General features: G+C 42.5%; 1 non-coding gene across 1 annotated transcript; it reads right to left on the reverse strand.

The window, feature by feature from the left end:
* Nucleotides 1-4,990: 4,990 nt before the first annotated feature.
* Trnas-cga (transfer RNA serine (anticodon CGA)) lies at nt 4,991-5,065 on the reverse strand. Its single transcript has one exon. It is a non-coding gene; the product is annotated as a tRNA-Ser (tRNA).
* Nucleotides 5,066-5,803: the final 738 nt, after the last annotated feature.

The raw sequence follows: 5,803 nt of genomic DNA on the forward strand, positions 1-5,803 counted from the left end.
TACCGATTCTGGAACACATGTACTTGAAGATCATTTAATGCCTTTTGGTCATTATAGAAGTAGTTGCCCAAGAACAGGTTCTTTCCATGTCTACGGAATACTTTTCATGTTAATATCAAACATCAGCATTTACTTGTAAATTACATTAAAAGTGAAGTAGTTGATAGCAAATAATCGCTGCCTTTCTTCATTTGCTTGTGCCTAGAAATGGCTGTCGAATACTTACAAACCTAAAGCCAAGGGATCTTACCGCCTTACAATACACTTTGCTGTCAGTTCTTCCATAATATTTGGTCGACGTGATCTGTTTCAAGTTGTGTATGACAGCGAATGTTTTAGAAAATTAATTCTTTTTCAGTGCAATAAACAGAAAGATTTTCATTCTAAGCTATCCAAGTTCAAAGTTGTCGCAATATTAGTTCAAAATTAATATTTGCTTCTATAATGTAGGAAAGTATTTCGCAGTTGCAAAACACGCATCCGACTCATAGACCTTACACTTCGTTGCTGACCACATCTAGCTCAGAGTGACTCCAGTTTAAGTAACCTAATGTGCGAAGTCTGTTTGCCAGTTTTCTTCCTCACCGGTAATTACGCAATTCACTCATTAGGTTCCACAAGTAACAGTAATTTCTCTATGTATGCAATGCATACGGATTGTAGAATTTAGTGGTGCTCTTTTTTCCACATCTATATACAATATGCCTGACCTAAGTGGGCCCTTTTATCAAATGGCTCTGAGCACTAAGCGACTTAACATCTGAGGTCAACAGTGCCCTAGAACTCACAGCTACTTAAACCTAACTAACCTAAGGACATCACACACATCCATTCCCGAGGCAGGATTCGAACCTGCGTCCGTAGCGGTTGCTCGGTTCCAGACTGAAGCGCCTAGAACCGCTCGACCAAATCGGCCGGCGACCCTTTATCATTACAGGTCCTGGGCAGTCCAACATCGTACTGACAACAGTAATGTGCTTATACTGACAACCTCACTCATCGTTTTACCTGATTTTGTGTTCATTTAAATAAAACAACATTATCCTCCAGTGGGAGACATTTCACCCCCCTTTTACTTCTGTGAAATTTGTCAGTAAGCTTTTTGCCTTTCAACCAGCGAAATGCGCAGAGTACGGCCGGTAAACGATTCACAAACCACGATTTAATGCCATTAAGACGATTTCTTTAAACAGTTTCGTAGCTGTAGGAATTTAGTTTCTTCTTAAATCGTCTTATGCAGCAACGTTCGCAGGTATTTCCAATGGGAAAACCTCTTTACCCAGGTTCGAATGTTGTAAAACAGACTCCCTACAGTTCGTGTCAGGTTGACGTTTCGTCTGATAGCACTGCGTAAGTATTTTGTCTAAGAAGTATCACAGGTTGTGTTCCTGTAGCTATGGGAATTATGGGTTGAAAATTCCTTAATTTCCTTAATGTGACAGTCAACTAGTTTGTAAAACTGAAACACTTCAGTGTTTTAAACACGTACATACTTACCATAAACTTCAAAGGCAAGAGCTGTGCCCAATCTGTAAAACACACTCTCTAAAGTGGTGTATTATTTGGACATATAATTCTGAAAAAGAGATTAGATTGTAAGCAAAACCAATGATTATGTGGCAACTAAACACTTTTGTGAATGGAACACTGATCCACAACAACATTCTTTTACAGAGTGATCATTAATGTCAGCTATAGTTCAACTGTGTGTTACTTTATGAACAGGAACTATTATTTTTTATTTACACATTTTTTTCTGGGCACACAAATAAAAAGAAATTACGTTAGTTTGTATCACTATATTCGAAGTAAACTGTGTCTACGTTTTTCACTATTGTACGATGTATCATGGAAATAGTGCCACCCTTGGGAAATTCAAACTCACCATCATTGCTATCTGAGAATCTTGACGGTAGATATGCAGGGAGTAGCATAATTAATTATCGCAATTAAGGGAGTAAACACGTGCAGCTTAAAATAGGTGATACTTTACTTTTCCGTGTCGACATCAAATTTTATTTTTCCAATAGTTAGCCACCGCTACGGCTTAGTCGTTGCCTTGTAGCAGGTCATTAAAGTTGCAGGGCTCCGGCAGTAGTCGGCACATGAGCAGATGTGCCTCGTCTCGTACCTCTCCGCATCCGCAAAGAACGTCGTCGTCATTAGTCAGCAGTCCCCACTTGCACAGATTAGTTTTGCATCTGGGTACACCAGCTCTCAGCCTATTTAGTGTTCTCCACACTGTATAAGGAAGTTTGTTTCCAGTTGCCATTTGCTCTTTTGGTATTATCTGCAGTGCGATTTGTTCATTCTCCCATTTACGGACTCTATTATCTTCCTCTGAACCGTCAAGGATCTTGGTTCTTGCAATAAAGCTATTTCTAGACTTAAGCCTCAGAGCCTGAGTGACGTGCTCATTCAGTGGGTGTCGAGAATCAGTTTCTTTCTTTGTTCTCTCAGCGTCTGCTGCCACCTGCCTTCTGATCTTGGATAGGGCAATTCCAGCAAGTAGGTACAAATTACCCGTTGGTGTGGGTCTGAGACAGCCTGTAACAATTCGCATTGTTTCATTTACACTTACATCAACCTGTTTAGCATGTGCAGATACTTCCCATACTGGCGCTGCATAGTCTGCTGCAGAAACACACAGAGCAAGTGCTGATGTTCTCAGTACTGATGGTTGAGCTCCCCATTCATAGTTTGTCAGCCTGTGGATGATGTTATTCCTGGAGTAGACTTTAGCCTTGGTGTTTTGGCAATGCTGCTTGAAAGAAAGCGTTCTGTCAAGTACAACCCCAAGGTATTTAGGTATTGGACAGTGCTTTGGCTTCTTACTTTGCCATGTAACGTCGAGCTCAACTCCAGCATCTCTATTGCGCAGGTGTTAGTAAACATAGGCCCGCAAAGGAACTGTTACCAATTTACACAATCCAGCAGAAGCTTACGTATTTTTTTGACGTATAAACACTGTATATCTTGAACATCGTGCTGTTTTTGAACAATCCAAGTGAAATTTACGTCATTTTACTGCCACATTTTTATTGGCTGCTCGAACACACGCTGTAATTGACTGAAGAGGGGAGGGGAAGGAGAGAGGCGTGGTGAGATGTGGTGGCGTTTAACGATAATATCAGTAATAAAGTGGGAATGGTTTGTAACGGCATATGTTCAAGATCGGCTAAGCTCGTTTAAGTAGCCGCCATGTAGAATTGTGAAATCAGTCTTAGGTCAAGGTTAAATTCAAATTTTGTCAGAGTCAGCATTGCACTCGTAGTAACAAAGGTCAGTTCCGCGTCAATCTTGTAAATGCTTCCCGGGCCAGTTTCAGTTTGCCAGCCTGTAGGAAATACGGTGAAATTTGTTCTTATGGTGTGTCAAAATAAACAGAACGGTTCAGATTCGCGGTAAACTGAATGAGTGGGCCACCGAAACATCAAAGAACCTCCTCTAGCTTGAAACACCCTCCACACAGAGAGCGCGTTAAACGCTTCATTGGGCCATCGATGCATTCGATGCCTTGCGTTGTTTGAAGAGAGGCAAAATCACGAGTCGAAGGACTCTACTACACGCCTCCAGCAAGGTACAGACCCAGTTCTCCGTTGCTTCGACCACTGGTGACGGGCAGCTCTATGTGTCACCCGAGGGAAGTCCACCGAACACGGTAGATTTCCATATTGTTCAATTGGATACTGGTTGATTGTCACTTGCATTTTGTAATAGTGGTAATTCGCAAATGGTTTTATAAAGACTGTCACTGACATGCTGTCATACCCAATTACGGTCCCTATCATTTAGAATATTTCTTGGACCGCTGATCTCACGCTGTGTTACGTAGGTGCAAATGGTATATGATGCGACGCTGGACAGTGTTCGTTGATACATCAAAAAATCGGACATTTGCACTAACGGTGTGGTAATGGAAACTTCGAAATGCGATAGAACCCTTCTACCATTCTGTCACGTCTCCACATCGACCTCTCTTACTGTGATGATTCCGTACAACCGTCTGGCACATACACAAATCTATACTCGATGTTAACAAATTTCTCTTCTTCAGAAACGCTTTCCTTGCCACTGCCAGTCTACATTTTATATCCTCTCTACTTCGACCATCATCAGTTACTTTGCTCCCCAAATAACAAAACTCATTTACTACTTTAAGAGTCTCATTTCCTAATCTAATTCCCTCAGCATTACCCGACTTAATTAGACTACATTCCACTATCCTAGTTTTGCTTTTGTTGATGTTCATCTTATATCCTCCTTTCAAGACATTGTCCATTCCGTTCAACTGCTCTACCAAGTCCTTTGCTGTCTCTGACACAATGTCATCGGCGAAACTCAAATATTTTATTTCTTCTCCATGGATTTTAATACCTACTCAGAATTATTCTTTTGTTTCCTTTACTGCTTGCTCAATATACAGATTGAATAACGTCGGGGAGAGGCTACAAACCTGTCTCACTCACTTCCCAACCATTGCTTCCCTTTCATGTCACTCGACTCTTATAACCGCCTTCTGGTGTCAGTACAAATTGTAAATAGCCTTTAGCTTCCTGTATCTTACCCCTGTCAGCTTGAGAATTTGAAAGATTATTCCAGTCAACATTGTCAAAAGCTTTCTCTAAGTCTACAAATGCTAGTATTGCCTCACGTGTTGTAATATTTCTACGGAATCCAAACTGATCTTCCCCGAGATCGGCCTCTACCAGTTTTTCCATTTGTCTACAATGAATTCGCATTATTATTTTGCAACCGTGACTTATTAAACTGACAGTTCGGTAATTTTCACATCTGTCGACACCTGCTTTCTCCTACCTTCCAAACTTTACAGAAGCTCTCCTGCGAACCTTGCAGAACTAGCACTCCTGAAAGAAAGGATATTGAGGAGACATGGCTTAGCCACAGCCTGGGGGATGTTCCAGAATGAGATTTTCCCTCTGCAGCGGAGTGTGCGCCGATATGAAACTTCCTGGCAGATTAAAATTGTGTGCCCGACCGAGACTCGAACTCGGGACCTTTGCCTTTCGCGGGCAATTGCTCTACCAACTGAGCTACCGAAGCACGACTCACGCCCGGTACTCACAGCTTTACTTCTGCCAGTATCCGTCTCCTACCTTCCAAACTTTACAGAAGCTCTCTTGCGAACCTTCGCAGGATAGCTTCTGTAAAGTTTGGAAGGTAGGCGACAAGGTACTGGCAGAAGTAAAGCTATGAGTACCGGTCGTGAGTCGTGCTTCGATAGCTCAGATGGTTGAGCACTTGCCCGCGAAAGGCCAAGGTCCCGAGTTCGAGCCTCGGTCGGGCACACAGTTTTAATCTGCCAGGAAGTTCCCGGGATCTTGTTTCAACTCAGGTCTTTCAGGGAATTTGAATAGGTGGCGCTATTTGGGAATGTGAGCCGCTCGGGGAGAGTGCCGAGAAAAATCATTTGCTATAAACACTGTGTAAAGGGTGCTGTGGTGGTTAACGCAAAGGCCTCGTTATCAGAAGATCCCGGGTTTGAGTCCCACTCCGGCACACATTTTGTAAGTAGGCTGTTTACATTTTCTTATTGGTAAAGCCACGTAGCGCTCTGTATGAAAAATCACTGGCTGTGCTGTGCGCAGTCTGTGGCTAGTTTGCATTGTTGTCTGCCATTGTAGTGTCGGGCAGCGGCAGCTGGATGCTAACAGCGCGTAGCTTTGGGCAGTTGGAGGTGAGCCGCCAGCAGTGGTGGATGTGGGTAGAGAGATGGCGGAGTTTTGAAATTTGTAAGAATTGGTGTCATGAAGTGATATATATATTATGACTACTACGGTAA

This window comes from Schistocerca gregaria, chromosome 5, assembly GCF_023897955.1.
Source record: "Schistocerca gregaria isolate iqSchGreg1 chromosome 5, iqSchGreg1.2, whole genome shotgun sequence".
NCBI lineage: Eukaryota > Metazoa > Arthropoda > Insecta > Orthoptera > Acrididae > Schistocerca > Schistocerca gregaria.